General features: G+C 37.8%; 1 protein-coding gene across 25 annotated transcripts in view; it reads right to left on the bottom strand.

The window, feature by feature from the left end:
• Window positions 1–25,593, bottom strand: part of LOC108589162 (uncharacterized) — a 434,713-nt gene that overhangs the window by 190,476 nt on the left and 218,644 nt on the right. For 8 of the 25 annotated variants that reach the window (XR_013529693.1, XR_013529697.1, XR_013529701.1 and 5 more), the window contains one exon: window positions 553–630. The exons of 10 other annotated variants lie outside the window; for them this stretch is intronic. The gene's annotated coding sequence lies outside the window, so the exon portion shown is untranslated. Of the gene's footprint in view, window positions 1–552; window positions 25,398–25,593 lie in introns of those variants that run through there. 7 more of the 25 variants (XR_013529695.1, XR_013529694.1, XR_013529696.1 and 4 more) reach the window with 2 other exon arrangements.

Here is a 25,593-nt window from a genome sequence, read left to right as displayed (position 1 = left end):
GCTGATGTGAGAATAACAGAGGAATGAGAAATGACTACAAGATTTTTGGCAGGAAGCACTGGAAAGATGGAGTTGTCATTTATCGAGATGCAGAAAACTGCAGAAAGTCCGTATTTGGAGGCAAGATCAGGAGCTCAGCTGTGATCACAGTATGTCTGAGACGCCTAATGGATACCCAGATAGACAGCTGAGTAAGTTTGCAGTCAAGGGAGAATTCTGGGCTGATCCTTTAAGTATGTATTAATCATGCATGTATGGGGTCACTTCTTTATTCTAGACCCTCCTATTATTTCCCAGGCTATAAACTAGGGAACTGTCAACATATGGATGGTTTTTAGAGCCAGAACGAAATATGGGATCGCCAAGGGAATCGAAGTACCTTAAAATAGAGAAGAGGTGCAAGAATAGGGCCCTGGGTGACTCTAACATAACATGTTACCAGCTCTACCTATGGGGAAAAAAAATATCCCCCAGATAGTAGACCAGGGCCACCTCGACTTGTAGGGTTCAAGATCCTCTACTTTAAGAGGTGTGAGGAGAGCTGGAGTTTACCTTCAGGGTTTGTGTCCATGTTGCTGGTGTCCTACAAAGTAGTAGGGAATCTCTACTACGTCACCTTGGGGTTGAGGACTGGAATAAAGCAAAACAAGCAGCTGTTAAATTGGGGGAAGTGATAACGCAGTGATACTCTGAAGATCCCAGGTCAAGAGGATGAAAGCTCCCTCCTAAAGAGCCAGAATTTAACTTTGAGATTGGCATAAGTTACAACTGATTACAGGAACATTGAACGAGGTGCTTCCCAGTGAACGTGAAAATAGAAAGATCTGTTTAACATTGAAGCTTTGCCCCTGTGTTCCTGAGAGCATATTGTGATAACTGTGGCCATGGAAAAAGAAAAAAAGCCAATAGCTGAAATGAATCAGGTTGTTAGGAGCCTAAGATAAGTAAGTGCAACTAGTCTACACGTGAAACATTTGTCTTGTCAATTTGGACATTTTATCTGGAAATTATCCAAAGCAGCAATTATCTAAAGCTAGCATGCTAGATTTCTTATCCCTAGAGATGGGTGGGGCATCAGGGGACAGAATCCAGGTTTTCATGGAGGTTATATAGTTTGGGAGGTCTCTCTCTCTTTTTTTAAAAAAATAAAAAGAATATAAAATTGGGCATGGGGCCTTGGAAGTGACCTATGAGAGAGATGGCATTAAAGCTGTAGTTTTCTTAACTTCACAGAAAATCCACCTCTTACCGTAAAGCTAAATGACAGAAACCTTGGAAGCAATAACTGATCACTTAATTTATCATGACCAACTTTATCTTACAAATGCCAGGAGGCATTCAGAGTTAGTCAAGCATCATAGGAAAACTCTCCTTGATGTCTATTTCTCACTTGAAGTTATTCAAATAAAAGGAAACATATTAAAGGCAATTATATAAAGGAAGGCATAGTAAATATTCTTGTTCCATGAGATACCATCTTCAAACTACCTTAACAGATGCAACAGTTGAACAATCAAGCTATGTTTGTTGATATTAGGAATACTGTGATCTGAGCCAAAGGGCCAGTGACAGCATCAGGAATGATTCACTATATCCTATATATATATGTTTACCAGATAAAATACATGATATCCAGCTAAATTTAAATTTCAAATATATAACAAATAACTTTTAGCACAAGTGTTCCCCAACATACTTATGCATAGGACCTACTTATCTTTTCCAGTAGATACTAGAATATACTAGTATATATTTCTAGTATGTACTAGAAAAGATAAACTTATCTATATTTCTAATATATGCTGGAAAAGATAAGTTTATACTAGAATTTTTAGAATCCAAATTTAACTTGGCATCCCATATTTTTATTTGCTAAGTTTACTAATGCTACCTACACTAGTTTCTGCTTTAGGATACATAATGAGTGATAATTTGGAGAGCCCTGCTAAACAGAAAATCTAAGAGACAAAGTATAATATTGTATTAGTAGGTCACGTGGTTGCTGCTTACCTTGGCCCTGACAGTTACAATTTCCCCTAAAATAATGCTCAACTGTCATATCAGAGTCTGCAAAAGGGGGCTGAGGGTTGTACAGAATTTGTGCATGTTTAATTGGCACAAAATTAAATATTAATTAGTGAAAGCTATTCACTTTTAACTAATGAAAAGGATGGAAATGCTGCTTTTGTAAATAGGCAGTATTATTGAGAACACAATATTCTGCTGTGTTCACAATATTCCAGATGGCTGAAATACAGATGCTTCTCCATTTACAATGGCATATGTCTTGATAAATCCATTCGTAAGTCAAACCATCTGTAAGTCCAGGACTCAGTGTTATATGTAATTTCTGGAAGCACAATATTGTTAAATATGTATAAAGCAGCTAATTGTGAAATCTGAGTAACGGGTCTATTTGTTCAACGGGTAATACCTTTCCTCCTTTAACATAGAAAATCGTAATATGCTTACATATTTAAGTGTAAAACCTATGTCCCAGATCATAGACAAACTTACGAGAACCATGTCCAAGTGCTTTACCATCCAACCCTTTTACTTATATATCTATGAATATTAATATATACTACTTTATAGTTTTTAAGTACTTATATACATATGTTCTCTTATTCCTTCCTCAAAAACATGATATTTTATCATCATCCCTATTAAAAATAATTTATTTTATTAATTTTTTTTTTTGAGACTGAGTTTTACTCTTGTTACCCAGGCTGGATTGCAATGGCGGCATCTCGGCTCACCGCAACCTCCGCCCCCAGGGTTCAGGCAGTTCTCCTGCCTCAGCCTCCTGAGTAGCTGGGATTACAGGCACGTGCCACCGTGCCCAGCTAATTTTTTGTAATTTTTAGTAGAGACGGGGTTTCACCTGTTGACCAAGATGGTCTCGATCTGTTGACCTCGTGATCCACCCGCCTCGGCCTCCCAAAGTGCTGGGATTACAGGCATGAGCCACCACACCCAGCCTATTTTATTAATTTGATAGACATTTAGTGGATATCTATTCTGTGCTTAGAAAACAATAGTGAACAAGACAGAAAAAGTTGGTCATTACAGAAACTTTTAGTAAGAAATAATATTTTTAAATAATAATAATAAAATTTTAGTTGGCAATATTTCCATGAAGAATAAAACAGGGCAAGAGGATAGACAGACAGTGGCTGCTATTTTAGATACGATAGTGAAAACCCATCTGAAGTGGTAACATCTGAGTCAGACATGGAGCTTATATGACGATAAGCCAGCAAATGGAAATGGGAATGTCTTGAGAAGTGGGGACATTCCTTGAAGAAGAAATAAGCCTAGCAAATGAGCTGCTTATAGAACAGAAGGAACTAGATGACTGTTTCAGAATGAAAAGGGTGTGGAAGGAGCCAAGGTCCAGATGAGACAGAAGAGGGAGACAGGGCAAGGTCACATGGAGCCTTGAAGGGCATGCTGAAGAGTTTGAGGCTTTTTGTTTTCTTGTTTTTGTTTCTATTTTTATTTTTGACTAACAAGGGTTAGTTTTGACTAATACTTGGTATAGTGTACGTGGGAGGGACCTTCACAAGAGTGTGGGTACTCAGAGGCAGGCAAGATTATTGAGGGTCATCTTGGAGGCTGCTCACTGATTATATATATATATATATATATGACAATATGACAGAGTCTCACTCTATTGCCCAGGCTGGAGTGCAGTGGCACAATATTGGCTCACTGCAACCTCTGCCTCCCAGGTTCAAGCGATTCTCCTGCCTCAGCCTCCCGAGTAGCTGGGATCACAGGCACATGTCACCTCGTCCAACTAATTTTTATATTTTTAGTAGAGATGGGGTTTCACCATGTTGGCCAGGCTGGTCTTGACCTCCTGACCTCAAGTGATCTGCCCGCCTTTGCCTCCCAAAGTATTGGGATTACAGACGTGAGCCACTGCTCCCAGCCAAGAGTTTATATAATCCTCCAGTACAATGGAAGGACCCGAAGGGTTTAGACCAAGATAGTACTGTGATCCAATACATACTGAAAGGATCAATCTGGCTATTTAACCAAGAAAAATTGAATAGGAATCAGAGGGAGGAAGACAAAATGAGAAGTTTGGAGGCCACTTGTCTAGGCAATAGACGTTGATGCCTGGATCTTGGCAGTAACCGTGAAAGGGAGAAAAGTAGTCACATCTGTTTGAAAGTCGGGTCAATTGGACTTGCTGCTAAATTGGCAGGAAGAGGCAAGGGGAAGGATAACCGTATGATTTTTACCCGGAAGGTTGGTTCTATTAACTGAGATGGAAACTGATGTTCATTAAAATTAAAACACATTCCGATAATCACACTTTAAGTACCAGAGCCAAGATTCAAATTCAGTTCTTCATAATGCTCCAATATTTTGGAGTTGTTGAACTGATTAATGTCTAGTGGGTTTACTTATTTAAAAGTCCCTATTTTAAACTATATGCTCCTCAATGACAGAGACTTGGTGACATCTGAGACCTAGCCATAGGAATCAGAGGCATATGAATAATGGTTTTTTGAGAACATTTGTAACAAGATAGAACAAGTCTATCAGGTCCCATGTTTCCTACCACACTTGGTTGATTCACCATTTTTTTTTTTTGAGGCAGCTATAGATGCGTTCTATCTTATTGGCTTTGAATTCTGCTATGAAAGTACATATGTCATTTCAGAGGCCTGCAAACTTTCCCCTTCTAAAGAAGTGTATGGGTGCAATTATGAACATATGTTAGTGGAAATAAAACACATGCTAATTATTTCCCTACATGCAAAACTGTCTTGATGGAACCATCAACAGCCTTTATTTATTTGAGAAAATCAAATGAAAGAATATCTCACCAGCTATCTCATAACATTCTGTATTTGATTACCAGTTGAAATACTCCAAACTGCATATTAGATTTTTATTATTTTTAACCCTATTGGTTTTAATAACACTGCAATTCTCAATTTCTGCATGACTTTTTTCTCCTTGTAAACAATTAGGAGCCATCTGGTTCCATGGATTTCCTCATCCTCCTTAGAATTTAAACTTAACACACCAGAAGGCTTGATTCACCCAAACACTACTATTATACTATTCCACTGGTTTTCTAGTCTTGGATCTTAAACAGTATCTTCCTTAGAAAATCAGAAGAAATTTTCTCTTCATATAATCCTCTTGCTCTTTGTATAATACTAAGCTTTGAGGACCTCCTCAAAGCTATCTTGAAATGGTTTACCAAAGTAATTATTTGTTACCAACTTGCCTCTTTCTATGGCAACATACAACTCAAACTGTATCACGATATCAATCCCAGTTTTTCTAAGTACTCATAGGAGCTGGAGTTAGAGAGATACAAAAGAAAACAGATTCCCCTTGGCACCTGTTCTTATAATGTTGAGCTATGCCTGGGTACCCACTTTAATCTGAAACATCTGGCATTCCTGATACATAGGGGGAAATTTTTCTGAGAGGGCTAATGAAAACAGAGATCTTTCTCACTCAAGATACTAACCCACTTAAAACATCTTCGTTCAAATCCCTTTCTGATAAACACCAAGATCTTATCATGTGATAAGGTTCATTGATACAGTATTAAATGGCCCACTGAGACATATCCTAAGTAAAATGTTTTAGATATTTTTATTATGGCATATCTGGTAAGAAAGTTATTTTTAACTTGTCAGGCAAGACATTATCTAAAAGGCTCTTTACTGAGGCTGCGGCAGTGGTTCACTCCTGGAATACCAGCACTTTAGGAGGCCAAGGTGGGTGAATCACCTGAGGTTGGGAGTTCAAGAGCAGCCTGGCCAAGAAGTGAAACCCTATGTCTACTAAAAATACAAAAAAGTAACCGGGCCTGATGGTGTGCACCTGTAGTCTGTCCCAACTGCTAGGGAGGCTGAGGCAGAATTGAACCTGGGAGATGGAGGCTGCAGTGAGCCGAGATTGCACCACTGCACTCCAGCCTGGGTGACAGAGTGAGACTTCATCTCAAAAACATAAGTAAAAATAAAAGGCTTTTTATTCAATAAACAGAGGGGGGGGGAAGAAAAAGAAAGAAAGAAAGAGAGAGAGAGAAAGAGAGAGAGGAAAGAAAGAAAGAAAGAAAGAAAGAAAGAAAGAAAGAAAGAAAGAAAGAAAGAGAGAAAGAAAAGAAAAGAAGTGGGAGGGTTGTGGAGAGAGAAGAAAACCTCCAAAGTTACCTAGGTTTGTGTTGGACAAGATTAGATACTATAATGCTCCTCATTCTTATGATTTTTACTCCCCAGAATGAGGAAATAACAACTGATTTTTTTCTCCTACACTCTAAAGCCACAGTCTCAGAAAAACATATCACACAATTTAAGAGAAGAGTGGTGATGATGGTGTACAGAGAAGAAATTACCTTTTATACAATAAATTAAAATATTCCAAGTGATTTGTGGATGTATTTGAGAATTAATGAATTGAAGCTCTTGAAAACTGCTAAGAGAAACTGAAAATGGAAACATTAATTGTTCAAATTAAATCTAAACATGTTTATAGAAAGTTTAGGGACTACCACTTCTCCATGTGATTGAATAACTGGTACTATATCTGTCTCTCTGCTATAAAAAGCTAGGAAACTGGACAAAATATGACTCCGCTGTTTTCAGACCGTAGAAAATAGACACATCACAGAAATGTAAGTCTTGTGAACATGAAAAGAAATGAGGTAAGCCCTATAACCAACATGGCTTTCTGGCTGTAGGTACTTCGCAGACTGCAGCAAAAGAGGAGGAACTATGACAGGGCAGATTCATCTCACTGAATTTAATAGACAGAGATTAGAGTTAGAGGGGGCTAAAAGAGTTGAAATGTTGTGGGCAGACAGAAAGAACTCCAGATCTACATAAGCAACTATCCTGAGTCTTTCATTGGATATTACGCTACATATGTATGAAATGAAACTCTGTGAGGTCAGGCAAAAACTACTGGGATTTGTGAGCTGGGAGCTGAGTTGCAGCCAGCCAGAATGGAGGCATTGCTGACCACCCTGAATATTTCCGAGAGCCTACTGAAGAGGCGTGCTTCAAAAGAATTAAATTAACCCTAAAGAAAAACTTACTGTATGTGAAGGACCTCTTCAAGGAGAACTACAAACCACTGCTCAAGGAAATAAGAGAGGACACAAACAGATGGAAAAACATTCCATGCTCATGGTTAGCAAGAATCAATATTGTGAAAATAGCCATACTGCCCAAAGTAATTTATATATTCAATGCTATCCCCATCAAGCTACCATTGACTTTCTTCATAGAATTGGGAAAATAATCTTAAACTTCATATGGAACCAAAAGAGTCCACATAGCCATGACAATCCTAGGCAAAAAGAACAAAGCTAGAGGCATCATGCTAACTGACTTCAAACTATACTACAAAGCTACAGTAATCAAAACAGCATGATACTGGTACCAAAACAGAGACACAGACCAATGGAACAGAACAAAGGCCTCAGAAGTAACGCCACACGTCTACAACCATCTGATCTTTGACAGACCTGACAAAAAAAAAAAAGCAATGAGGAAAGATTCCCTATTTAATAAATGGTGTTGAAAAAACTGGCTAGCCATATGCAGAAAGTTGAAACTGGATCCCTTCCTTACACCTTATACAGAAATTAACTCCATATGGATTAAAGATTTAAACATAAGACCTAAGATCATAAAAACCCTAGAAGAAAACCTAGACAGTACCATTCAGGACATAGGCATAGGCAAGAACTTCATGAGAACACCAAAAGTGATGGCAATAAAAGCCAAAATAGACAAATGGAGTCTAATTAAACTTCAGAGCTGCTGCACAGCAAAAGAAACAATCATTAGAATGAACTGGCAATGAACAGAATGGGAAAAAATTTTTGCTATCTACCCATCTGACAAAGGGTTAATCACCAGAATCTACAAAGAACTTAAACAAATTTACAAGAAAAAAACAAACAACTCCATCAAAAAGTGGGCAAGGGATATGAACAGATACTTTTCAAAAGAAGACATTTATGCAGCTAAAAAACATATGGAAAAAAGCTCATCATCACTGGTCATTAGAGAAATGCAAATCAAAACCACATTGAGATACTACCTCATGCCAGTTAGAATGGCAATCATTAAAAAATCTGGAGAATGCCAGAGAGGATGTGGAGAAATAGGAACACTTTTACACTGTTGGTGGGAGTGTAAATTAATTCAACCATTGTGGAAGACAGTGCGGCGATTCCTCAAGGATCTAGAAATGGAAATACCATTTGACCCAGCAATCCCATAACTGGGTATATACTCAAGGGAGTATAAAACATTCTATTATAAAGACACACACACACACACGTATGTTCATTTCAGCACTGTTTACAACAGCAAACACTTGAAACCAACCCAAATGCCCATCAACGATAGACTGGGTAGACAAAATGTGGCACATATACACCATGGAATACTATGCAGCCATAAAAAAGGATGAGTTCATATCCTTTGCAAGGACATGGATGAAGCTGGAAACCATCATCCTCAGCAAACTGATACAAGAACAGAAAACATAACATCACATGTTCTTACTCATAAGTGGGTGTTGAACAATGAGAACACATGGACACAGGGAGAGGAACATCACACACCAGAGCCTGTCAGGGCTGGAGGGACTAGGGAAGGGATAGCAGGGTGGGTGGGAGGATTGGGGAGGGCTAACATTAGGAGAAATACCTAATGTAGACAGGAAAATGGGTGCAACAAACCACCATGGCACGTGTATACCTATGTAACCTGCACATTCTGCACATGTACCCCCAAACTTAAGGGGTACCCTAGAACTTAAAGTATAATTTAAAAAAATTTTTTTAAAGAAAAACTTACTGTAGACTCATGCTCCCAAACTTAAAAATAAAGTTAAAAAGAATCAAATTGAATGGTAACTTAACTCACTGATGAAACAAAATTCAACTTTCCAAAGGAAGACTACAAGCCTAGACTTTCAATAAAATATTTACAATGTCTAGCATCCTAATAAAATTATTTAAAATGCAAAGAATCAGGAAAGTATAAACCATAAAAGAGAAAAATCAGTCAATATAAACTGACACAGGAAAACAAATAATAGAATCAGCAGACGAGAACTTTAAAGTAGTTATTAGAGCTGTACACAAGGATTTTAAGATTAAAAACACGATGAGGATAAAAATGGAACACACACACACACACACAAAGCTAACTCTGTGAAAAAAATTAATAAATTGACAAAGCTTTGTCAAGACTGAAAAAAAATGAATTGACAAAGATTTGTCAAGAAAAGAAAGAAAAGAGGCAAGATACAAATTACCAGTTTCAGGAAAGAGAAAAGTGATATCACTACAGATATAATACACTCTACCCACATAAATCTAACAACTTAGATAAAATGGGCTACTTCCTTAGAAAACACAAATCATCACAACTCACCTAATGCAATACAGACAATTTGAATAGCCATATAATTCTTAAGAAAATTACATTTTTAACTCTAAAACTTTTGATTAAAAGAATCTCCAATCCTAGAGTATTTTGCTAGAGAATTCTATCAAATATCTAAAGAAGAATTAATGCCAATTTTCTACAATTTTTTCAGAAAGAAGAAAAGGGAACACTTCTTAATTCATTTTATGAGTTTAACATTATCCTGATATCAAACCAGACAAGGACAGCATAAGAAAATTATAGAATGATGCCTTCTATTAATACAGATACAAAAATCCTATAGAAAGTATTAGCAAAAACTTATGAAATATATGTAAAGAATTCTGTATCATGACTAAGTGGGATCCAGAAATGGTTTAATATTAGAAAAGTCAGTATAATCTACCATATCAACAGGCTAAAGAAAAAAAAATTATGTGATCATCTTGATCAGTTCAGAGAAAGCATTGACTACTCATTCATGATAAAGAAAAAAAAACTCAGAAATGTAGGAATAGAGGAAACTTCAACATGATTAAAAGCATCTACACAAAACCTAGAGATAACATCATAATTAATAATAAAAGACAATATTTCTTCCCTAAGACTGGAAACAAGGGAATATTTACTCTTATTTTACATAATGCTGGAAGTATTTGCCACCACAATAAGTCAAGAAAAAAATAAAAGCACACAGATAATTTTTTAAAAGAAATAAAACTGTCTCTATTTAAAGATTACATGATTGTATACATCAAAAATTCCAAGGAATCTATAAGAAACTTCTAGAATAACAAGCGAGTTTAGCAAGGGTGCAATATACATGATAAACATATAAAAATTAATTGTATTTCCATATATTTTACCAATGAACATGGAAATACCAAATTCAAAAGAACAGTATTATTAATAATAGCTCCAAACATTAAATACTTAAGTGTAAATCTAAAAAAGAAATGTACAGACTTATTTGTTGAAAATCTCAAATGCTAATGAAAGACCAAAGAAGATCTAAATAAATGAAGAAATTTCACCAGCTTCGAAGGTTGGAAAACTCAGCACAACAAAGATTTCCATTTTTACCAAACTGATGTTTAAGTTTAATGCAATTCCTATCAAAATCCCAGCAATATTTGTTACAGATGTAAACAAAACTATTTTCAAGTTTATAGGTAAAAGGAAAGGAAATAGAATAGCTAAAAGAGAAGAATAAACTGGGAAAAGTAAGTCTACCCAATTTCAAAATTTACTGTGTAGCTACAGTAATCAAGGCAGTGTCACATGGACACAGAGACACATAAATCAATGGAACAGAATAGAGAACCCAGTAATAAACCCACGCAAATATACACAACTGATCTCTGACAAAAGTGCAAAAGCAACTTAATGAAAGAAGAATAATCTTTTCAACAAATGATACTGGAGTAACTGCATGGCAACAGCCAAAAACCTCGACCTAAGTATTACGCCTCATATAAAAATTAACCTAAAATGGAGCCTGGACGTAAAGTGAAATGTAAAACTATGAAGCCTTTTTTTTTTAATAGGAGAAAATCTTCAGGATCTAGGGCTAGGCAGAGTTGTTAGTTTTGACACCGAAAGTGCAATCTATAAAAGAAAAATTAATTAATTTGACTTGATCAAATTAAAAACTTTTGATCTGTCAAAGACGGTTAAAAAGATAAAAAGGGGGCCGGGCGCCGTGGCTCACGCCTGTAATCCCAGCACTTTGGGAGGCCGAGGCGGGTGGATCACGAGGTCAAGAGATCGAGATCTTCCTGGTCAACATGGTGAAACCCCGTCTCTACTAAAAATACAAAAAATTAGCTGGGCACGGTGGCGTGTGGCTGTAATCCCAGCTACTCGGGAGGCTGAGGCAGGAGAATTGCCTGAACCCAGGAGGCTGAGGTTGCGGTGAGCCGAGATCACGCCACTGCACTCCAGCCTGGGAATAAGAGCGAAGAAACTTCGTCTCAAAAAAAAAAAAAAAAAAAAAAGGCCGGGCGCGGTGGCTCAAGCTTGTAATCCCAGCACTCTGGGAGGCCGAGGTGGGTGGATCACAAGGTCAAGAAATCGAGACCATCCTGGTCAACATGGTGAAACCCCGTCTATACTAAAAATACAAAAAATTAGCTGGGCATGGTGGCGCGTGCCTGTAATCCCAGCTACTCAGGAGGCTGAGGCAGGAGAATTGCCTGAACCCAGGAGGCGGAGGTTGTGGTGAGCCGAGATTGCGCCATTGCACTCCAGCCTGGGTAACAAGAGGGAAACTCCGTTTCAAAAAAAAAAAAAAGATAAAAAGGTATATCACAAGCTGGGAGAAAATATTCGTAGACCACATATCTGAGGCACTGTTTTGAATATATTATGAAATTCTCAAAACTTAACAGCTAAAACATTTTAAAAATCTAATAAGAAAATGGCATTAAGACAAAAAGACAATAAAGGGGATGTACAGATGGCAAACTCCACTCCAGTGTGTTTACCCAATAGAAAACATGCCCACACAAAGACATGTCCACAAATAATCATAGCAGCTCTAATCATATGACCAAAATGGAAACAATCCAAGTGTCTATAAACAGATGAATGGGTAAAGAAATTGTGATAGAGCCCTACAATGGAAAAATAAAAAGTAACATCTTAACAACACACTGGAAGAGACAACAACATGAAAGACTCTAAAAAATAATATACCAAATTCAAGACGCTACACATAAAAGAGTCCATACTGGATAATCCTATTTATACAAAATTCTAGAAGCGGCAAAACTATCTTGACAGGGAGATCAGTCATTGTCTAGAGTTAAGGTGGGATATAAGCGGGGACTGGGGACTGACTTCAAAGAGACATCAGGTAAATTGGGGGGGATAGAAACATCAGGTATCTTAGTTGTGGGATGTTGATTACACAGGCAGGTACAATTGCTGCAACTCATCCAGCTGGAAGATATTTTGTATATAAATTTTACCTGAATAAAGTTGATGAAAAATAATGTCCAAAGTAGTCAACAAATATAGATACTTAGTAATACACAAAGCCAATGAAATTGGGTAAATTTGGTTTCAGAGTAGCTAAAGATTAATTAAAACAAGATGCTAAAGCTCATCTTTTTGTCTCTGAAAAATAAAACCATGAACTCAGAAGAGTTCACATTTTTCAAATGTGACCTTATTGTTTATAGAGTCCACATTGAGGAAGGAAGGAGGGTGCTCTCCAGCCAGAGGCTGGGGATTACCAGTTTTTTAACTCATGAAAATTATGGGTTTGCTTCCACTCAAGAGTTCAAATTAAGACCCTTGAAAAAACTTGTGTGTGTGGTCAGGAGGGAAAGAGGCTCCTCCTCTGAGTCAGGGATACAGGGGTAATTTCATGATACTCAGCAGGAGCTGGGGAAGAGCTGACTCGGTAGTCTCAAGAAAGGAAACTTCACGAAGGCTACTTCAAAAGAAGGATCAGTAACACATCCTAGATGGAGCTCAGAGTGGGTCCATAAAACAGGAAGAAATTATAAAAGGGTCACATTGAGCCTGGGCAACATAGAGAGACTCAATCTCTAAACAACTGTTAAAAGCCATGTGCAGTGACACACATCTGCACTCAGCTACTCAGGAGGCTGAGGCTGGAGGATGGCGAGAGCCCAGGAATTTGACCCTGCAGGGAGCTAGGATAGTACTACTGTACTCCAGTCTGGTCTACAGAGTGAGTTTCTATCTAAAAAAATAATAATAAAATAAAAGGTTTACACTGTTTGGCAAGGTGTGTAAGACATTGAGAATTTACTTGCTGAAACTTTACCTTCCTTGGAAATTATAGGCACATAGCACTGTCTTATTATAGTAGGGTCAATGACCTCATTTTTTGGTGGGTCTGAGGCCATCAACCCACATTCTGGTCAAAAACATTTTCAAAAACCATTTTCTTTTTTGCAAAGAAAAGGCAAAAAAGAAACATTACAAAATGTTAAACCTAGTTGCCTTTAAATGCCAAAAATATGGATACACTTTCACTAACTTTCTATATTTCCAAATATTGTTTTATAAGTATTACTTTTGTAATGGAAAAATATGGCAAACATGTTATTATGGTCTGCATTTATTGGTAATGAAAAAATTTCCAGGGACAACAAATTGTTCTGTTGTACTCTTCTAACTTCTATAAATTTCTGTTACTTTTACAAGAAAATTACTGCATATTCTAGTCTTTTCTATTAATAAACAAAATGTGCTTTCCTATACCACAATTTTATCCCTGTTTGTGTTTTTTTCCACTGCATGTGTTCAATACGTCAATGTTCCCTCCTACACACTGTAAGCCACACAGACCACAGCCACCTGGGGAAACGGGACGGAGTCTTCTCTGATTGTGTCTACCTAGGGAAGGGATTCATTCTACTTCATCTCAGCCTAGTTCAGTTGCTAATATATTTGGTTTGTTAATAGCCAGGGGGCTTTTACTTAGGAGGAAAGATCAAGTGTCCCAAATAAGCATAAAAAGGCAACTTAAAAATTATATACATTTATATAATATATATATTAAAGAAATGCCCCCTCCCTCCTCATATTATCTTTTAAACTGCTGACAACTGAAGATACTACTCAATTATGACATAAAGGAACTGAATACTAAAAGCAAAATTTGCAGCTTTTTACAGGCAAAAAAGATTATTTCATGATCCCTTCACACCTTTTCAAAGATTAATAAGCTTAAACATATGCCAATATACTGCCATGTCAGAATTCAAAGATATGCTCAGGAGCAAGCTCAAGCTTGGATTTGAAAATATTTTTGTCTTTCCCTCCTCAGTAAATCATAACTGAAAAATTATCATCAAAAGTATAACTCGTTTATAGCTTTTGGCCATCCTGTACGGTGTCATAGGCTATCTCTCTATTTGTGACAATCATCTCATTTCTTTAAAATAACTCTCAGAAAATATTTTAACTTTTTTCTGGCAAGCCTTCACTTATTTCTTAGCTCAATGAAGATAAAGTTGTTTGAGAACCTGGAATCCAGCATCCCCTATATGATGTAGGTAGCTTTTCTTATGTTTCTGGTGGTGGTGCCATATTACAAAGAGCCAGAATTATGGTACTGCTACGTTCTGCCCTCCAACCGACTCAAAGGGGACCGGACAAGGAGTCTGTGTACATGTGTTCTTTAAATGTGAATTCTGTGTTACCTCTGACCACATTCCAAATAACAAGCTAGTGGATCCTCAAATCAGATGGAGAGCAGGGCAGATAAACTATTCAGAAAGGAGAAGGAAACACGTATTTACTGAGTGTCTCCTGTGTACCAAGCGCTGGAAATGAATAATCCTCTTGCCATTCATGGTCAACCAGCAGCATCAGCATCACCTAGGATCCTGTTAGAGATTCAGAATCTCAGGTGCCATTCAGACTTGCGTTTTAACAAGATCCTCAGCATTGCATTTATATCATTTCATCTGCATCAAAATCCTGGATAAAGATGGTATTATCTCCATTTTACATTAAGAAATTAAGGATCAGGAAGGTTAAGGCATTTATTAAAAAGTTACAAGATAATAATGAGTTAAGCTGGATTTGGGCCCATTTTAAAACTGAGTATATTTCCACTTCACTAGGATAAGTCCTAAACCAGACTAGAGATTTGAGACTTAGGTTTCAATCCAGGTTCCACCATGAATATCTCCCTGGCCTCATACACTATAAGCCAGTTAACCTATCTGAGTCTCATTTTTTTATCCTGCATACTTCATGGAATTACTACAAAACAAATGAAATCAATGCATGTGAAACACTTTGTAAAATATGTAGTACTGGCCAAAATTCTTTTGTTAATGGAATCTTATGTGTGACTCTTTCTCATTCAGTTTTTTCCAAGACATAAAGACCAAGAACAAAACACCAGATGCCAGGGACCTCCACATTATACAGAGCAAGGCTAAGCTGCCTATGTGGTTTTGAAACTGGCAGGTCAGCCTTAACCCATCACCCAACTCTAGGGTGTAAAAAATTTAAAGTCAAAAGGACAGAAGAGTTTTCTCCAGAAAGTGTTTTTAACTGGGGGTGGGGAGACATAATTTCTCCTTCATCTCGATCTACAGCAAGAGGCTCTAAGAAGACCACACAGAGAGTTTATTTGTCCCATGAAAGAAGACAGCTTCATCTGGAAGGAGAAATCTACCATAAATCTCTCCTCCCCTGTTGCCTTCTAACCTAAAATAATATTATGTTTTAGTATTGCCATGCTGATTATTAAACAGGACAGCCACTTTTAATTATGTATCTTGGGGATAAAAGCGACTAGTGGACTTTTTAATTATCAAAAAGTGTTTGAAAAGTTAGGACCCTGCCCAAAATGTCAACTAAAAAGCAAGAAAAAAATAATCCACAGATTTTGACTAAAGGGATAGGGAGAAAAAAATAATAATATACTTTGTGGCTGGCACCCAGTGTAGCACCACTCTTTCAATACCCTGGTTACTCTATTACTAGTACCATAAAAAGCAATACTAGATAAACAAGAACAATGTTTCCAAAGCAAAAGTCTGATTTCAAAGATAAAGGTTCCAGAAGAGAGGTAAAACAGCTGAGTCAGCTTTCCTAAATTACCTGCTCTTATCCTAAATCCAAACCCTAAAAGACATCCTAATCTTTCATCTGACAGCTGCTAATCAGCCAGATGTAGGTGAGGCTTCCCATCATGAATTGGGCCTAATTCCATTGTTCTGTAAGAAACTACAGAGGTTTAGAGCTGTAGAAAACTTCTTTCCCACAATCAAGTACTAACCCAGCATATAAGATAAGAAAACAGAAGAGCAGCCTCTTCACCCCTCATAGAAATGCCTAATGAGAATGAAGGTATCAGTCAGACTAGTTATGAAAGCAGAAGTCTAGGCAGACCCAGCAGACAGGTACTGGGACCAGGGACACAGAAGCAAGGTCACAGGTTGTTGGCTGTAGATACAGTCACACATGGGTAGATCAATACATGGGTTGGATAAAAGAAATGGAAAAGATGCAATTTGACCAAGGCATTCAATTTCCATGTGTGTCAGGATGACTTGTGCACATCTGCATTCCAAACCTTTGTAGGAAGCTCAATGCAGCAGACATCTCCTTTTTTTCTCTATCTTCTGATTCCAGCCCCACTCCCAATTCCTCTAAGACTTTTAAAAATAGTCACATTCTTAACCTCCTTAAAATGCTTCCATGGCCTTCACAGCCTTTAGATTAATGCCAGGGGTCCTTGGCTGGCCTCCAGGGTCTCCTGTGACCTGGCTCCTATTCACCTCATCTCTCACTGACTCCCATTCCACACCTCCCAATTCTAGCCGGATGGAGCTGCTCAGTTTCCAAACACTCCTCACCTTATCATGTTCTACACTACAGTTTTCTAAGCTGGCTGACTCACCTGAAATGCTTTTTAAAATGCAGATTCCCAGATCCTACCACAGACCTACAGTTCAGAATCACCAGGGAAAGGATGCAAGAATCTGTGTTTTTAATGAGCTCTCCAGGTAAAATTTATCATCTGGCAACTACAGTATAATTCTATGAGGCAAGGACTCTGTCTGCTTTTTTCATAGTGTTATATCCATAATTCATGATAAATGCTATTCATTTTGCATACAATGCCTGTCCTCCTCCAACATTTTACCTGGCTGAATGCTGTTTTGTTTAAACAGCACCCAGTACAGTTTATGTAACATAATAGACAGTCTACATACATTGAATAGCTAATTAATAAGAAAATAAGTGAGTGCAACAAATGAGAGGCACAGGAAATTTGGGGAAATGAGGTGTGAGGTTACAAGTGGCAGGCAACGGTTGAATGAATGTACCCCACATTGTGGAAATCTGGGAGACCCAATTATAGGGATGGAGACTGCAATGGCCTGAATTTTTGTGTCCCCTTAAAATCCATATGTTGAAAACCTAACCACAAAGGTGGTATTAGGACATGGAGCCTTTGGGAAATGATTAGGTCATGAGGGCGGAGCCCAGAGAGATCCCTTGTCCCTTCCACCATGAGAGAACACACCAAGTAAACTGCTCTCTATGAACCAAGCAGCAGCCACTCACCACACACTGAATCTGCCAGCACCCTTATCTTGGACTTCCCAGCCTCCAGAACTGTGGGGAGGAAACATCTGTTGTTTATAAGCCACCCAGTTTGTGGTATTTTATTATAGCAGCCTGATAAGATAAGAATTTTGGGTTTGGAAACAGTACACCCAACCTTAGGGAATGGGCTACTGGAACTATGTCGGGTCACTAGAATAAAGAAAGAATAACTAGGGTCACAATGCAGAAATCTTGCCATTAAGAAAATGGGCAAGAGGATAGAGAATTCATTTTCTAGAGAAGTAATTAGAGGGCAGAGATTCAGCCACACCAGGACTTAGAAACAATATAAGAACCCAATAACTTGGAAGAGCATTACTGAAATTTGAGCAGTACTAGTCACAAGACAGTATTCTTAATGATGAATTATTGAGGTGCCCTTAGAAGGCAGAACTGGGGCTGGGCTGGCACATAGTTACATCTAGGAGAGTGCTGTAACCTACCTCTAAAGATTAGGACAAGATTCAGGGTTCAAGAGCCTGGCAATCACTTCTATCATCTACTCTCCTTCCTCGGGTACAAGAGAGGTCATCAAATTTATTGAACTGTTGTATTATTATCAACTAAGAAAGTAATTTTCTACGGTTGTAAGTTATAAAATATAAATATGATTTAATAATACTTGAAAGTATGTGGAGACATAAATTTTAAAATCCTAAAGTAGAAAAATCTGAAAGCTGGACAAATAGAGAAACAATAAAGAAATCAAGAAGACTTCAGACTGTGCTCTTTAGATATCAGACCCACCTGGTGAAGCTGGGCATGCTTGTTAATTTTCCACAGCTACATTTATTTATGGAATAAAAAATTCATCCATAAAGCTTCAGTGATAAAACGAAGAACAGAAAGAAGAAAGCCAGGTATATTTGAGGTTTTGTGAAGCTCTTAAACCCTCCCTCATCCTTCCCAGAGAGAAGAGGAGGGGCTTGGAGAATCAGAAAGAAAGAAAACTATGAAACTTACAAGATGTAACCACTTTTCCATTCATGTTTAAAGCATGTGTATTTGAGCAAAAATATAGCCCATGTAATACTGATCATTTTCACTGTAATATCAAACTCTGTTTTCCAGGAGAAATTTAACGTCCACAAAGAGTTTTGAGCCTTTTCAAAAACTTTTTTTTCAATCCAATCTCCTCATAAAAACAGGAAGCTACATTTCCAGTTGTCAATTGACTCAATCATGAAAAGTTCAGTTTCTCTTCAAATTTTCAAGGCCATAAATTTCAGTAGATTTTCACTGTGGCAATTAGGTTCCTTAACCCCACAAAGAAAGGACAGTGCTTCCTCAGATGGGTGAGTCAGTTTTCCATAGAGGTTACCAGAGCTGATCTCACCCAGCAGGTAGGGTTCCTGGTCATCGTACACAATCCCTCTGTTCTTCACTTTTCCATAGTAATCTTGCTCCTTCTTTCTTCCTCTCCTGATTTCACTCTCTCCCTTTCCACATTTACTTCCACAACGAAGAACAGTTGGTATTTTATTTTTATTAGGCTCTATTCTATCAACATAGTTATCAATGACTTAGATGAGAGATATAGGCAGCTCAGATGCTTATAAAGTATGAGATAAAGTGTGAGATATTAAAATAAAAGGGCAGGACAATCTACTAAATGACACGGATGGCTGGTTCTAATAACAATGAATTTTAAGAAAAAATAAAAGTGCTTTTCTTAGGTATAAAATATATGTATGTAGATATATAAATACACAGGAAAAAGTGGAATTTTTAAAGAGGCCACAATTTAAGAGGAAAGTCGGCAAACTAAAGTGTTTCCAGTGGGGAAAAATCTAGATGAGAATGAATCTAAATGTCTTAATGTTGTAGGAATTGGGATCATTTAGCCTGAAGATAAGAAGACTTTAAGGGCATAAGACCACTCTTCAAATAAATTAGAACGCTAGTGAACAACTGCCAATATGTTTTATAGTCAGATTTATATCGAGACTGCTGAACTAGTTGATTCTCAAAATCTTTTCTAGATATGAGATTCTGTGTTCTTCTCTGCCATGGCCTAACCATACCTTTTCCTTCAGAGCATCTCCACCAGTTTAGAAATGTACAAATACTAACAACTGGTTTGGAAAGCCCCAATATAAAGTTTTCAATGTCAAAGATGGTTCTGGCTTTGACATCAACTTTTCGATACTTTTGTTTTTTCTCAGACTTTTCTAAAAGGTCTGCCTGACCACATGGAAGTTACTTTCTGTAAGACTGAAATATATAATGAAATCCATGCCTAAACTTGAAGCATCTCATCAATTTGTAATCAATATCCTTCGGCATAGACACATTGCCCAAGTCTTTTAAAAAAGGTCCACAAGCAATTTCTTCTTTCCTTTCTGGATTTTTAACTATTCAATTGAATAGCAAGAAATGGGAAATGAATCCAACGATAGGAGAAAATAACAGTCACGGTTTCCTATGACATTTAAGAAAATGGGAAAGTAGGATAAACTCATCTAAGTAACTATTCTGAAGGTTGAGTACTTGGCTACCTTCTTTCCCAGCGTAACCGTTAACAGCTGTGATCTAAGGAGCTCCAGGACATAAGGCTGAGCATTTGAATGACAAGCTCGGAGGGTACCTGGTGGTGAGCATTTGCTGTGTGCACTACCCAAAATGTTTCCTATGGGAAAACTAAGACAAGAAAGTTAATTAACTTTGTAAGACAGAAGAGGAAAAAACGTCCATTTTCTCTTCAGTTTATCACTGTGAGAATTGAAAAGATTCCACTTCCAAAAAAACCATTAGTTTTTACAGTGTCAGCATGCTTTTTATAAACTGCATTTTCATGATACCAGGCTTGGTGTTGGAAACATTTTATACTCCAGAGGAAAGTCTGAGTTTCAGCAAAGTGGAGGAACAGTATCATATTTAAACCATTTGATCTATTTTTAAAAACACTGTAGTTAAGCCTAGAGAATGTCTTTTAAAGTTTTTTAAATAGAGCCTTTTACAAGACATCTCATATGGGTAATATTCTGCTCCCTCTCTCCTTTGTCTTACTTTCCGCACATTCTGCGTGTTCCAAGAATGTGCACTGTCCACAGAGTCAGATTGCTGGGTGTCCAATCCACAACCCACATATCGACAGAGACTCCTCAAGCTCCAGCATGAATTAATCCACGGCCTCCCACATCCTCTTTTGGGAGAAGAGCAATCAATGTGATGAAAGAAACTGGAAGAGTTCTTGTAAGAAAAGGTTAAAGGAACTGGAGGTGTTTCACCTACAGAAGAGAAGCAGTGATTTGTGCACAGCTCTTGCGTTGGTTCAAGATTTCTTGTCTAAAGGCAGTAAATAATCATGTTCCATGTCCACAGAGAATCAACAAAAGAAACTGTGTTTAAGTTATATCCAGGGAGTTTACCACTGGACAAAAAAAAAGGATTTTCAAGGTTTAAGTGATAAAGCAGTAAAATGATCTCTTCTAGAGTTTATACAGCTTTTCTTGCTACAGAGCTTCCGTAAGAGATTTTCCTTTGTCTTGAATGGCATAAATAAAGAAGTTCTGTGACTAAAATGCAGAAGTGGGATCTTGTGGCCCGATAACCCAAGACAGAGATGAATGCATCCTGTTATAAAAGCCTGTAAGAAATGTGTTCTTGGAATTTGCCTTGGTAATACATTCTAGTACTTAACAACCTTTGCTATCAGGGAATTCCTTTTCCTAGGCTCAAAGTTCATATGTCATATTCATATCTTTTCCTATAGGAGCGAGAATATACCACACCCTTGAGTGGTCCTTGCAGATGAGTTGCCAACTTTCACCTCAGTATGGTAGTGGTGTATCTAGGCTACTATCTAATGTGCCCATCACAGAACCATAAAAGAAGAGGCCTTCATAGAGCCCTTCCTGACTCTTCTGACCATGAGGAGAAGAGTTACATGTGCTCTTGGCTGACCTCAAAAGAGATGTTGCATCAAATTCAACTGACCTCAAGTACATTTTCAGTAACTCTTATTTGCACAGCTCTAGGCTAAGTGCTGGCAGAAACAAAAAAACTTTAAGTCATTATCAGCCTCAAGTTGCTGAAATATTGGAAGTAAAAATAAGACATGCATATTAAAGAGGTAAGAGTGAAACAGCTTTTGTTGAGTGACACTAAGACTGAAGAAGCACTGAAGAAATCAAAGAAGACAGGGACATCTGCAGACTAGAGTAGCTGGAAAAGGCTTCAGGCAGGAGATGAGACAAAGTTTGGAAATGCGAGTACCTCTCTTGCTTAATTTTTCATCTAAGTGACTTCCCAGACTAACCTACAATCTCCTGTTCTCTGTAAAGCATATTAACCAATACCCGCAAGCAGCTGATCACTTTTAGTCCGTAGTGGCTTGCTTCTAAAAGTGAACATCTTTATACCAGCTGGATTTGTTTTTGCAGTTGAGTAAAATATTATATAAATGGATGAAACAATAAAAAAACAGCACTCCTAGAAAAGCTAAGTTATATTCCTTGAAAATTGCTGATATAGGTGAGTTGCTTAAAAGTATCCTCCAATGTGGGTATTGGTGAAATAACTGCAAAGATAGGTAACTTTTACTAAAATTTGAAGAATCCTATATGCAGATGGCTTCAGGAGTATTTTTCTTTTTTTGCTCCACTTCAAAGAAATCCAACTGGAAATCATAGCTTATGTAAAGAAGATAACATGAGCTCCATCTAACCCTGAATTCATACTTAGAAAATCTAGGCAAAACCATTCAGGACATAGGAGTAGGCAAGGACTTCATGAACAAAACACCAAAAGCATTGGCAACAAAAGCCAAAATAGACAAATGGGACCTAATCAAACTCCACAGCTTCTGCACAGCAAAAGAAACAGTCATTAGAGTGAATCGGCAACCAACAGAATGAGAAAAAATTTTTGCAGTTTACCCAACTGACAAAGGGCTGATATCCAAAATTTACAAGTAACTAAAACAGATTTACAAGAAAAAAAGAAACAAGCCCCTTCAAAAGTAGGCGAAGGATATGAACAGACACTTTACAAAAGAAGACATACATGAGGACAACAAACATATGAAAAAATGCTCATCATCACTGGTCATAAGAGAAATGCAAATCAAAACTACATTGAGATACCATCTCACACCAGTTAGAATGGCAACCATTAAAAAATCTGGAGACAACAGATGCTGGAGAGGATATGGAGAATTAGGAACACTCAACACTGTTGGTGGGAGTGTAAATTAGTTCAACCATTGTGGAAGACAGTGTGGCGATTCCTCAAAGACCTAGAAATAGAAATTCCATTTGACCCAGCCATCCCATTACTGGGTATATATTCAAAGGATTATAAATTGTTCTACTATAAGGACACATGCACACAAATGTTCATTGCAGCACAGTTTACAACAGCAAAGACCTGGAACCAACCCAAATGTCCATCGATGAAAGACTGGGCAGAAAAAAATGTGGCACATATACACCATGGAATATTACGCAGTAATCAAAAACAATGAGTTCGTGTCCTTTGTAGGGACATGGATGAACCTGGAAACCATCATTCTCATCAAACTGACACAAGAACGGAAAATCAAACACCACATGTTCTCACTCATAGGCAGGTGTTGAACAGTGAGCACACATGGACACAGGGAGGGGAGCACTACACATCAGGGTCTGTTGGGGGGAAACAGAAGAGGGACTACAGGGGGTGGGGAGTTGGGGAGAGATAGCATGAAGAGAAATGCCAGATATAAGGGGGGGAAGGCAGCAAATCACACTGCCACGTGTGTACCTATGCAACAATCTTGCATGTTCTTCACATGTACCCCAAAACCTGAAATGCAATAAAAAAAGAAAACATAAATTAATCTTCATTATACATTTTAAGTTATTCTGTGCTGTTATGTTTTTAAAATAAAATAAAATATTAAAATGTTACCATTTTTAATGATTCTCTGCTTTAAGTGACTTAATTAACCTGTCAACTATCTATTCCATAGCATAAGCATGGTTAATAGGGCTTTTGTTGGCAAAAGAAACCTAAGAAACACTGGACAAGAGGGACAAAGACATGGTTTCTAGCTTTGCCTTCTCACCGGAACTTGGTCAAGACAATTCGTTGCCTGGCTCCAGTTTTATACTCCTTCAAATAACTGTGGTAAATTAGGTCTCTCTACAGAATACCTCCCCATCCGCCCTCCACACCAAGCCCTTGCATTCTGCAAATCAATGATACCAACTTTCATAAGCCCTTGGTGCAATGCAAACCCATAATAAATACTTGTTAACTAACAATCATTTGCACTTTTACTGTCCTGACGTAGCACATTTTTAAATGTTCCAGCCCTCCAGTGCCCCTAGAGCTAATCTTATTTCTCCTTATGACTGCTTTTTCTCAGAGAAAATGTAGTATTTAAATTCTGATCTCCGCTGGGTTTGAAACAGAATAGAGAGCAAGGTGTGTAAGAAGAAGACACTTCCCACAAATGAAAAAATATGAGAGACAGTTATTATGTGGCATTAACTTTAGGCAAAAACAAATCCTTGATGCTTTTGGCTTGTGCCTCAAGTAGAGATCTGAGAAATACGGTAAGTTCTTTCTATATAAGGCCAGGATGTGTCCTTCCCAACAAAGAAGCACTGCTACATCCTTAGCTGGGGGGAAAAAAAAGGACTATAAAATACAAATAAATTGAGGAGGATACCAAATGAGGTATAATTTCATGGACTGGATCCTGGAAATAAGTAGGATATTAGAGGAAAAACTGGTGAAATCTGAATAAATGTTGTAGTCTAATTAATAGTAATGTACTAAGGTTAATTTTTTTCAGATTTGACAAATAAACCATGGTTATGTAGGAAGTTAAAATGAGGAGAATCTGGGTATAGAACATGCAGGAACTCACTGTACTCACTTTGTAAAGATCCGTACTAACTTTCTGTAAATCCAAAGTTATTCCAAAATAAAACATTCATACTTCAAAAGATGAGATGTGCAAAAGATGACAGAGCCTTATAGAGAATGAGAATTTCAGAGAGAGAGAGAGAGCAAAAAGGAGATATTAAATGAAGGGAAAGACAGACAGAGAAGTGGGACTACATCACAGAGAATTTTAGCTCGTGGTTGGTTTCTGTTTCCCTCCTTTGCAGTCTTGTTAGTCTGTGCCTTTAGAGGTCTATAGCTATAATCTACAGGCAGTTGGATACAAGTGTTCAACAGTTTTCTGCTAAAATGGTGCACTGAAATAAAAGCACCTCCTCCTCAACCCACTTACTGCTATATCAAACACTACTAGGATGGGGGAGAAGTCCTGCAATTTCTACTTTATTTGCATCAAAATAAGGTTTAGTAATCAAGAGTATCCCATGCTGTTACCCTTGCCCAAGCTGTCACCAAGGAAAAATGTTTTTGCAGCAAAACTGGAAATCCCCCTGAGTCACCCAATTCCCTTGCTCTGATATTGGGTTTCCTCTGAAAAGTACCCCTTGGCATGACTCTGTTACCCTTGTGTTTGGAGATTACCATCCTGCAGCCCAGTAAAAAAATGTTCAGCCCATGACCAGAACCCTGTAAGGATAACTTTTTTGCTATCCTTTAATTGGGATGACTCCCTTCCAGGGGACCTAGATTACTCATAGGCCCAAAATACATTCCTGTAAGTTATCAAAGCCAAATCTGAGGAACAAAATATTTGCCAAAACCTACATAGTGGCATGGCTATCAGCCCAGAAAGGCAATGACCAAGTAGCTCACACATGGAGAAATGAAAGGATATGTATTTTCCACTTTAAAGCAGAGAGATATTCACAGATGGATTTTCTATGGGTCGTTTGCAGAGGTGGAGTCATAAATGGTCTCGTGGTCTTTTCAGTTGCCTTTCCCCTTTCTAAGCTTCTCCTTCCATCCAGGGCCAGTGGAGCCAAAGTGGTAAAAGGAGGAAAGAAAAGAGAAGGTTATCTAAGAAAATACAATCTCACATGCCTCTAGAGGAAATACGGCTACTTTGGGAACGCTTTTCCCTCTTTATGTTCCAGAATCTTAGTCCTAGTCATATCATGCATTCTGTACTACTGGTTTATTTGAATCAAATAGC

The sequence above is a fragment of the Callithrix jacchus genome, chromosome 19 (genome assembly GCF_049354715.1).
Source record: "Callithrix jacchus isolate 240 chromosome 19, calJac240_pri, whole genome shotgun sequence".
NCBI lineage: Eukaryota > Metazoa > Chordata > Mammalia > Primates > Cebidae > Callithrix > Callithrix jacchus.
This window is presented reverse-complemented; position numbering and strand designations above follow the sequence as displayed.